The sequence below is a fragment of the Sarcophilus harrisii genome, chromosome 3, assembly GCF_902635505.1.
Source record: "Sarcophilus harrisii chromosome 3, mSarHar1.11, whole genome shotgun sequence".
In the NCBI taxonomy this organism is placed as follows: Eukaryota; Metazoa; Chordata; class Mammalia; order Dasyuromorphia; family Dasyuridae; genus Sarcophilus; species Sarcophilus harrisii.
The window spans coordinates 39,783,263-39,795,305 of NC_045428.1; positions in this window are offsets into that span (position 1 = coordinate 39,783,263).

Consider the following 12,043-nt stretch of genomic DNA (forward strand, 5'->3'; position numbering starts at 1 on the left):
AGACATAGGGCTAGAAGGAGTTTCTGATGCCATAGAGTATAACTCCCTAATTTTGGAATGACTTGGCCAAGATTGCAATGGTAGCAGGTAAAGGCAGAGCTATTAGATGTTGAGAGAGAGAGAGAGAGAGAGAGAGAGAGAGAGAGAGAGAGAGAGAGAGAGAAAAGAAGAAGAAGAAGAAGAAGAAGAAGAAGAAGAAGAAGAAGAAGAAGAAGAAGGAGGAGGAGGAGGAGGAGGAGGAGGAGGAGGAGGAGGAGGAGGAGGAGGAGGAGGAGGAGGAGGAGGAGGAGGAGGAGAAGAAGAAAAAGAAGAGAGAAAGAGAAAGAGAGAGAGAGAGTGCATTATTCTTCCCAGTTTTGCTTAATTTCACATCTTAGCAATGCCATAGTTAGAGGTGGGCAAGAATGGAGATGTCTGGTAGGGAGCAAGGTTCACAGAAAAAAATTACAGATGAGATGGAAAGCAGACCTAAATCAAATGTAACATCATCAGAAAATACTGGTGGTCCAGTTGGGCCTCAGACTTGAGATCAGTGACGGCTCAAGTTGTCTAGGGAGGCTTCCTAAAGAATAATTGTCTTGGACCTTGAAGAATTGATTGGATCTGAATGTGTAACATTTGTATGCATAGAGGAAGCAATAAGTGGGACAGTGGGGTGGCTAGTCCAATTAGGAGAAGGCTGTGTGCTGGCAAATAGTAAGAAGTGATGATAAAAAGCCTTGAAAGTGAAGCATATGAGTTAAAGGTTGTTATAAGAGGAAATAAGAGTGCAGAAAAGATAGTCCTGAAATGATTTCTAAATTCAAAAGACAGACTCTGCAAAGTTCAGTAGTTCATTTTTAATCTGAGGCAAAGGAAGATTTAAAAACTTACATTTTCATTTCATTGAATAAAGAGAGACATGGTGGATATTGGTTATTTATTAACTTCTATATAACAACAAGGAAGTTAAAGAACACCAGGAGTAATGAAAAATCATCAAAGAGCTGTATAACAGAGATAGCCTGGTCACATGGCCAGAGAGAGAGAGAAGACAGGTGGACAGCCATAGGGTTCCATTGACATCTTCACAATATCAGAAAAAAGCAAGGAAGGTCTTCAGCATGTAGGATAGAACTAGTGGAGGGAACTTTGGGGAGGAAATAAATCAGAATGGTAGGCAGGAAGACATAGATGGGTTGCAATCTATAAAATGGAGGATCCTGATAAATTACAGCCACTGACCCATTTCAGTATCATGAGAGCCTCAGAGCAAAAGTACTGACCCATTAAAGCATTCTTTATCAGTCACCATATTCTTCCATCCTTAGAGTCATGGTATTGCACCTTGTCCATGACGTGAAATATTTCAAGAAAATGATGTTCTTATAACTTTTACTTTGAGAACTCAATCAATGATTAGTCACTAACGTCTCCTAAATGTTATTTCAAGAATATTTTTAAAATCGAAGAGAAAAGTTGAGCCTTTGAGCAACATCCATTTCAATTAACTTCAACATCAGACTTTGGCTATGTGACAGCTTCTAATTGTACCTTCCTAGCATTCTGCTATCCATCATTGATCTCACTTTCTTGGACTATTCTTTGAATTTTATGAATCACATTTCTGTTTGAATTGCTGAAAGCAAATGAATAATTATCAAGATACAGTTGTCTGTAGTTTGTAAAATATTACATAAAAGGATGTTTTTTTTTTTCTTCTTTTAGTAAGCATATTTGGAAATTATTGTTTCCAATTTGTGAACTTTACCATAAGAAAAAAAAAGGTCGCTTCTTCCTTTAGGGATAGAAAAAGTTTCTTAAATCAAGAAAATGGCACCAGATAACCCATCACTCTGTTTTTCACCAGGGCATGGGAGTTAGCAGTTCCTCCTCAGTGGTTACTGTGGGCACTATTCTGCCAGGAAGCTCCTTCCTCCAAGTACCCACTGACTTCAGTGGGAGTCTTTGGCATCAGTTCCTGAGTGTTTGACAAGAAAATAACCAGAGTACCATCAACAGTAACAAGATTTTTCTTTGTTAAAAATGTCATCATTCTAGTAAGAAGTTCTGGAATCACTCAGTGTCTCAATTATTTTCTCTACTTAGACTACTGTGGGGATAGTAAAATGATTCAGAAGACTAATATTTAGGCTCTGACTCCATTGCTAGCTGGCTCTATCTCCCTAGACTTCAGTCGTCTTATCTGTAGAATGGGGGAGCTGGACTAGATTTCTTAAGGCCCCTTCCAGCTCTGATGTGTTGTAAAAATAGGAAAAATAGAATGGTATAATGAGCAGAAAGAAGAACCAGGAGTAAGGAAAACCTGATTATGAATTTTATCTCAGAGACTTAATGTGCTGATTATGCCCCTAGTTGGGTCATAATGTCCTGGAATCTTAGTTTCCTCATTAGTAAAATGGAGAAAATAAGGGTATGGAATATGGAGTAAAATTAAGAAAATAAGATTGTTGTGAGAATCAAATAATGGCACACAAGGTATTCTGCAAACCTTTAAACTCATTAAATGCAAGATATGCAGTCTTTTGGTCTACATGGTATCTAAGCAAGCAAATGATCTTTAAAAAAGTGAATACATATGTGGCATTTGACTACTAGTACCATACTACCAATTTTGACCTTAGATGTGGTCTTTTCTCCAGTAGAGAACAAGTTTCTTGAGGGCAGGGAGTTTCCCTTTTAGTTTTGTATCACCAGTGTCTACTAGAGGACTTCTTAGCCAAGGGTCTGTGGTTTGTTTGTTTTTTTTTTTTAATATATATTTTGATGAGTATATTTTTGTTTTACATATTTAACCATGTGTTTTATGTATTTAAAAACAAATTTCTGAAACATGGTAAATCGGCTTAACCAGACATCCCAAGGGGTCCATGGTATTAAAAAACAAAACAAGACTAAAAAACCCGACTTAAAGCATTGACTAGCACTTTTTAAGTGCTTCTTGAATTAAATTGCTTAGTCAAGTGTCACGGAAGATACGTTGAACCAAAAGCTATGTAATGATCTCACTTTTACTTGTCCTCCATACACAGAATATGTATCCTCTTCTTCATGTCTAAATTTTTCTTTTTTTTCTTGAAGGGTCTCTTCAAGTGTCACATCTTCCATAGAGCCTTACTTGATATCCCCAGCATATCTCCCTCCTTGAATCTTCATGGAGAACTTGGCCTAGATTTCACATTTGCTCCCATCACTCAAATGGATCTGGAATGTCATGGATTCAGGAGTTCCCTCCAACAATGCAGATCATATACTTTTGTTGCTATATGTAGTCCATATTACCTTTCCTTCCCCCACGATGAATTATGAATTCTTAAAGGGACTTCATTTTTTTCATTTTGGTGAATCACGGCCCTACTTTGTGCATAGCAATCACTTAATAATTATTTGTTGAATATATTGAATGAGAGAGCTTTGGGCATGGACTTGGAAATGAAACCACAGAATGATTTTATGAATATCATCCCCCCCACTATCACCACCTTTTTATCTCTAAAACAGGTTTTGGGGATACAAATACCCCAGATATTGTGATAGTAGTTGCTTGATGAAATTGGACTGAAAATATGACTATATTTATATACATGTTCATTTTTATTATGTTTATTCAGCCCATATATGAACAATTATTACTTCTCCAGTTATTTAGATTTCTTTATTTGCATGAGACGTTTCATAATTATGTTCATATAGTTCCTATGTGTATCTTGGCAGATAAATTCCCAAATATTTTATACTTTACATAGTTATTTTAAGTGGGATTTATCTTTTTTGTAGCTTTTTTATTTTCAAAATCTTTGCAGATATTTAAAAAAAATTTAAATCTGAATTTAGATTTTTTTCATATGACTAAAAAGGGTTTTAATGTCTTCATCTGAAAATTGTCTGTTCATCTCCTTTGACCATTTATCATTTTGGAGAAAAGATCGCATTCTTATAAATTTGAGTCTATTTTCAATATATTTTAGAAAGGAGGCCTTTATCAAAACCCTTGGATATTAAGATTTTTTCCCAGTTTTCTGCTTTCCTTCTAATCTTGTCTGCATTGGGAAAACATTTCATTTTAAACCAATTTTAAAAGCTTAATGGCTAAAGAGAGGCAGCTGCTAACTAAGTGGATAGAGTGCTGAGTCTGGAATCAGGAAGAGCTGAGTTCAAATCCCGTCTGGGAGACTTCTTAGCTGCATGATCCTGGGCAAGTCACTTAATGTCTGCTAAAACTGGAAAACCACTCCAGGATCTTTGCCAAAAAACTCCAAATGGGGTCAGAAAGCATTGAATATGACTGAACAACGACAACAGCAATGTAACCTTCCAACTCAGTGTCTGAGAACATAGCTATTGGCCCCAAGTCCCAATCCTGATTATATGGATGGCTCAGGATGGTTCTCACTGTTGCCAAGTTACAGAAGTACCTTCGGTTGCCAAGGTATCTCCATGACTAGAATACAAAGCAAGAAAGAGATTGCCTGTGAATCCTGCCCCCCAGATAGTTAATTTCCCTGACCTTCTGAAGCTTTCCTAATCTTAGTTGTCATTTTCTGAGGTGTTTTCTTGCTTTGACAATTCTTCTGCAATTGGTGGGTGGGCTCTTCTGTTCAGAGACTACTTAGCTATATCTCCATCATTTTTCTCTCCCTCATACATAACATTCTGTGTTTCTTCTTGGTATCTCCTCCAAAGCCTAGAACACACTCCCTCCTTAATCAAGTCTCTTAGAATACCAAGCTTTCTTTAAAGCTTAGCCCAGATGCTACCTTCTACATGAACCTTACTTAATCCTTCGAGTTATTGGTACAATTCCCTCTTAATTTTCTTTCTTTCTTTCTTTCTTCTTTCTTTCTCTCTTTCTCTCTCTCTTTCTTTTTTCTTTCTTTCTTTCTTCTTTCTTTCTTTCTTTCTCTTTCTCTCTTTCTCTCTGTCTTTCCTTCCTTCCTTCCTTCCTTCCTTCCTTCCTTCCTTCCTTCCTTCCTTCCTTCCTTCCTTCCTTCCTTCCTTCCTTCCTCAGGTGCAGCACCTAAAGTTCAGACACTGAAGATGTCTGAAGGTTGTCCTCTGACATCCTGGACCATCACCAGTCATTCTGACTTTTGTCTTGTCATTGGACTTGGATAACTCTGGAAGAGTTGATTGATGAATTTGTGCAACTCTACTTCACTTAAATCCAATTCACACATGAGACATCACCTGTGATGTCATTGATTTTCTTCAAAAACAAGGATGAAAAACAATTTAGGTGCTGCACCTGATTCAACTGCCTTCATGGCCATTGGAATGACTTGTTCCCATATACCCATTCCACTGAGGAAGTCTTCACATATTTGGGACAGTTATCCCCTAACTCTGATGGGTTTGAGATCTGTCTTCATTATTCTCAACCTAGTTTCACTATTGTTAAGTGGGTTTTACTGTGGTGTGGCCACAGCAAATGCTACAACTTCTTGGAGCCACATGTAAGAACTGAGTGACAGGTAAACACCAAAGGTAAAGGCAGGATCCGTTTCCTTTTTGTTTGTGTAGTTCCAGCACCTAGCATAGCACCAGGCCATTAATAAATGGATGTGGAACAAATATATCATATGTCAGTTTATGATGATGATTTATATGTTCACAGATGTCGAGATGATCCCCAATGCGATTTACTAGAACCATGAATTCTTTATTAGGATGAGAGGGGCTTTTCACCAAGCCTATTCTTCTTCCATCTTCATCCCACCAGAAACTTGAACTCTACTCCTGAGTGCTCTAGCTCTAATAGGTTGGCTTTTTCCTTATCTTGCCAGTGTACCAGCCCCTACACTATCCTCTCCATCTGACCATCTCCTCCCCCTTTTCCATTGCTAACTTAGATGGTGTCCTCCTCCATTAAAATGTAAGCCCCTCAAAATCTTTCTAGGCTTTTAATGAGATATCATGATAAGAATTCAAACACTCTCCCTATAAACCTGAGGTGCACACTCACAAAAATTACTATTCATGAGAATAGTAGATGCTTATATGCAGTTGGTTAGGCCAATGGATAGAATGTTAAATTTGGAGTCAGGAGAACATGAGTTCAGATCTGACTTCAGACCTAGCCTTATGACCTTAGGAGAGCAATTTAATCTTTATCTGCCTCAATTTCTTTATTTGTTAAATGGAAATAATAATGATAAGTGCACACCTTCCAGGGTGGTTGTAAGCATCACATGAGATATTATTTGTAAAAGTTCCTTTTAAATTTTAAATAAATACATTTAAATAAATAAATACAATGCTAGCTATTATTGTTGACACAATGCATAGGACACATGTGCAGAGAGTATGTGTGGTTGAAACATAGGCCCGAAGGGGAAATTTCAGTATTGCAAAGCTGCAAATGTATTCTGGTGATATCACATTGTGCCTTAAGTGGAAAAAAAAGTCTGAGAAATGCTACCATAATTTTTACTATAAGAGTCTCCTTTTCCCCTTGGACTATGATCAAGTAGCATAGTTTTCCGATGGATACATGCTTAGAAAAAATAGACTAAGACCAAATGCTATAAAAATAACTGTTATTTTTATATGTAAAGGACAATTTGCCAAGTGTTTTATCAATCATTTTTCAATGCTTGGAGTTCACTGTGATTAAATATTTAATAGCTACCATGTCTATTCATGTTGGAAGATTGGTATTCCTTCGTGGGATATGACCAGCACCCTGGGAAAGAAACAACTATGAATGGGCCCATTTGGGTCTTGACAAAACCCCCTAGCTTTATTGCTATAATCTGATCAGTGAAAGCCTGTCTCCTAATATTATTTCTATTAAATTCCTTTCCTGACAATGGGCTTTGATGAGGCTTAGAGCTGACCAGGGTTTCTCAAAGGTTATTTTAAAAAAGACTGGCAAGCCTTGCAAACTGGGAATTCATCAAGATTGGACCTAATGGTCTCCATGTCTCCCATCTGAAGATCAGATCAGCTAAATCTGAGGCAGATCATTACCAGACTGGCTTCAGGTGGTGAATTTCTCAGTTACATTTGATTTCCTAGATACCAATTAAGAGGGAAGGCTGGTTTAGAGCAAATGGGTTAGTGGATAATGTTGGAGCCTGAGGCAGGAAGACCCAGATTCCAATCCTGATTCGAATATCTTGTGATCACAGTCAACTCCCAACTTTTCTGAGTTTGTTTCTGTAAAATGAAGGAGGGTTGAATTAAATGACATTTCAGATCTATTCCTATCCTAAATCTGTGATTTTGTGACTTCCTTCGATGGAGGAGTATTCCTACTGATGAATCATTAATGCTTGTAGATTTAAAATACTGGAGAAAAAGATAATGTCGTAGGGGCCAGAAATAACCAGATGGAGGGACTTTAAAAAAAATTCACACACCTAGCCATTTCCTGATTTTGGCAGCAAGTTGGAGCAAAAGTGCCAATTATTAGGAGGAAGGCTGTTGTCCTAGGTTTTATTTGGTCCCTCTGAAAACATGTAGAAATGGCCATTTCCTAAGGAGACCTTTCTCTCTCCAGACTACTCACCTTGTTTTCAGATTTAAGGAGTCAGGCTGAATATATGATTTTTGGGGCTGCTTCATATTTCCTATGTTTAAATCTCACCTTCAAATCTGTTCTACTCTTGCGTTTCTTAGTGTGTTCCTTAGTTCCTTGCTTTTCTCTGGGTTTGGCTACACAGTTTGAGGTCTATCTGCTAACATAACTCAAAGGGGAGCCACATGACTGGTATCCTAAGGCTGGCTACTCAGGGTGACCAGACTGATCTGGAACAAAAAAATCTTCCATTTCCAATTCCATAACCACTCTGATCCAACAGGCTGGGCTTGGTCTGAGCTGAATTCAGAGCTTTCATCACAAAGCAGAGAACAAACTAATACTTCAATCAATACTTTCAGAAGTGAGACATCCTGTGACATGTGGGGTCCGATGAAAGCTCCAGGTGGGGAAAAAAGCCCTAAATGGGCAGGAGTGGTTGATCTTCTGACTGCTTCAGCCCACACACATCTTACTCCTTCCTGTCATGCCGTCTTAGGATCTTAGAGCTAGCAGGGACCTGAGGTCATTTAGTCCAAGCCCTACCTGGATCATTAATCGCCTTTGCAACACCCCCAGTAAGTAGTTATTCATTCTCTGCCTGAAGATCTATTTCAGCAGGAAACCTCAGTATCTCATAAGCAGCCATCCAGTTTACTTAGGAACAGCTCTAAACGAAAGAGAGAAATTTTTCCTTCGATCAAGATAAAAATCTGCTTTGTATCTCAGACTCTAATTCTGCCCTCTCAAGTCAAGCAAAAGCACTCTGACCCTTCTTTCACATACTAAAAGAGAGCTTTCTCCCTTTCCTTGGTCTTCTCTACTCCTAGCTAGGCACATATCCACCATGTTTCAATTCTCCTGCCATGGTCTTCTCTTACCTAAACTGGTCATTCTTGTGGTGAACGTGTTCCAGGAAGACATATGTAGGGTTTGTCATCCACTAAAAATTTCAACACATTTTCTCTTGTTTAGAAATTGTATATAAAATTCTATATATCATTTATAATCCTTGTCTATATAATAAGAGAAAAAACAATTCATTTCATTCACCTTAAATGAGAGGAGGAAGAATGGACCCAAAGAATGAATAAAATTTTAGAGGGCTGAAGATGGATTCCCTATTTTGCTCAAGAATAACTTGTGGCCAGCCTCCATGGGGGAAGGGAAGCGAATAAGCATTTAATGTGTCAGGTACTATGCTAAATGTTTATAAATATGATTCTCATGACAACCCTAAGGGATAGGTACCATTATTATTTCCACATTTTTAGAGTTGAGGAAATAGCTAGATAGAGATTAAGGGACTTGCCGAGAATCACACATTCAATATGTTTTTGATACTCAAGTCTCCTTGACCTATAGTTCCAGCACTTTAACCAATGTACCACCTAGCCACCTCTAAGATCTATCCTACTGCTATTATCCAGAGGCTATCCCTCACGATGCTTTCTGCAAGAGGTTTAAATCAGCTAGTTTTCATTGCTTGATTTAAATCCCCTAAATTTTCTTTTCTTTTCCTGGAAATCCACCATCTAAGGAAAACATATGCCATTGGAACCCAGCCTCTCAAACATTTAACATAGTTGAGAAGATTACATCAAGATCTTGATTATGGCTTGAGATCTGATCCAGTTCTCAGCTAATGAGAAGAGTTAAGATAATGGAGAACTGGCCCAATGAGTCATCACACCTTTTCTAGCTTATATTCTTTCTGTATTTTGACTAATTTCTCTGAGGTCTTCCTCTCTAAGGGAGGGGTTCTCTAGAACTACATTCATTATGAGCTATTTTTTGTTGTTGTTGTTCAGTCATTTCAGTCATGTTCAACTATTTGTGACCCCGATTTGGGATTTTCTTGGCAGAGATATTGGAATGGTTTGCCATTTCCTTTTCTAATTCTTTTTTTTTAATAGCTGAGGAACTGAAGCAGGTTAACTCAGGATCATCCAACTAGTAAGTGTCAGAGGCCATATTTGAATTCAGATTTTCCTGACTCCAAACCCAATACTCTATTTCCTGTTCTACCTATTAGTGATGGGAAAAACAAAAAATATATTTGCATTAGAATAAAAGAATATGTTATATACATAATTATCTGAAGCAAGATTTCCTATCAGCAAGGATAGGGTCAGGGGATTATGCAGCCTAAAAGAGAAAAAATTGGGAATAATATTGATCTATTCCCTTCTCATTAGAACACAATGGAACATTGGCTGAGTTGTTTCAAGTTTAATGAGATATTTATATAGTTCTTTGCAGCATCACAGTTCTATAAAAAACATTCTTACTCTGTGACCTTTTCCTTCACTATTTGTTTTAAACATCATCTTAGCAAAATTGACTGGTGAACCAAAAAAAAAATGCTTTTAGAAAGACATAACCCAAGGAATAATGGGTAAATGACAGTCAATCATCCTTGTAATGCCCCTGGATAATTAGCATCAGCCTGTCTAATTACTTCATGAAAGGCGAGTTGTCTTTCTTGGATTTCTGAAATATGGTCTGAGGTGTCTCAAGTAACACAGGTTAGCCACTGGCTGGTCAACTGTGCCGACATAAAAACTATATTGAGTTGTACTACGATGAAAAAATATCAGGTGCTACTTCTTTTCAAATGACTTCATAGGAGCTACTTCCCCTAGAAGCTTATACATTGTTTTTAATAATATATCAACAAGATTCTTTGTTTAAAAAAACTCACATTGACTCATTTTGCATTAAACATTTAAAATATATAAGCATTCAGCAGAAGAATGATCTTATAATAATTAGAATTCACAAATGCTTTGGTGAGGGGTTTTTTTTTTGCAATCAGAAATTTTTAAATTACAGGATATAATTACAAGGTACTGCAAGAGCTATCAGATGGATAACCCTGTTGCCCCAGAAATGTTACTGTTATAAACAAGTCTCTTCCCTTAATTGAGGATTTGTCAGTACGTTTATTCCAAGTGTCACCAATGCAAGTGTTCAGAAGTTAGGAAATAATTAAATTCCTATATATAATCTTTTCTAATCACCCTTTTACTTAAAAATAACTTGGGGGTGGTGGTGTGTCACCCAGAGTTGCTAGTCCCTGCTCCAAACTATCACCCACCCAGAAAACAATTTGGGGATAAAAAGATTAAAAGGTCAACTTTTCTTTTCTTTTCCTGGAAACCCACCATCTAAGAAAAACATATGCCATCTGAATCCAACCTCTCAAACATTTAACTTAGGTCAAAAGAAAGCACTGATTCCTGGAATTTTAGAGTTAGATGGAAGCAAAGGCAAAAGGACCAAGTGTTTATTAAGCACCTATTATGTGGCACTATGCTAAGCACTTTATAAATGTTATCTCATTTGATCCTAGGAGGTAGAGGCCATTATTATTTCCATTTCACAGTTGAGAAAACAGGCTGACAGAAGTTGAATGACTTGCACAGGGTAATACAAGTAGAGGCTGGATTTGAATTCATGTTTCCCTGACCTTAGGCCATGAGTTTTATTCACACACAGTCCCACACCTAGATGCCTCCTTACAGGATACCTTGACCTACCTTTGATGGATTCAAGAATATCCTCTACAAAACCTGATATATGGTAACCCAGCCTCTGCTTGAATACTTCTAGAGACAAGGCTTTCTCACATAGCAGACAATTCAATTGTCAAATCATTCTAATTGTTGGATATTTTTTCCTTGTCTGTGATTTCCTCATCTGTGAAAAGTATGTATATTCCCTCCCATGATACAGATAGCCACCCATTCTAACCATCCTAGTTAATGTGACTATTTTCCATATCTTTCCAGGATCACAGGGGAGTCTACCTAATAATGGGGGACCTTTCTTGGGTCCTCCTGACATCATAAGGATACAAATCTGTCCATCAGTTATTCTTCATTCTTACCACACATCTTACCCATATTCTTTTTCTGCCCTATACTTTTTCATGACATCCTTTATACTCCATCTCCTCAGTAATCCTTTATGATGTGTTACAGACTGCTCCCTCCCCCACCTCATCATCCCTGGTTGATCATCATCTTTCTTTTCCCAGAGATAACATTCCATAAATCTCCAGAAGAATATTTGTATGAAAAAGAAGAGCCTTGTTTCGGAGAGAAAGCGTGAGTTAATTAAAAAAAAAAAACTTGCATTTTCCCAAAGAACCTAATCCCCTCCTTTTCTTGATCTGGTCTGGGCCAAGCTTGTTGTCCATCTGCAGAATCTGTCCAAGGTACTGATGGATAAACACCTGAGGTTGGCTAACCCATTTCGAATCTAATGATGATGATCCCATCAGTATAAACAATGCACAATATAGAACTTTACATTAATTGTTACTAAACCTAATTGTGTTAGATGTGACTCAGCATTCTAGACTGTCGAGACAGTTTGCACCCTCATTTTAGGACTCCTCTGTTCTTAGTATCATCACATTTAAACCCAATCATTTGCCAGCCATTGGAGATACAAAAGTAAAAATATGACAGTCTGTCCTCAAAGAATTTACATTCTACTGGTGGGAATGGGGGATAT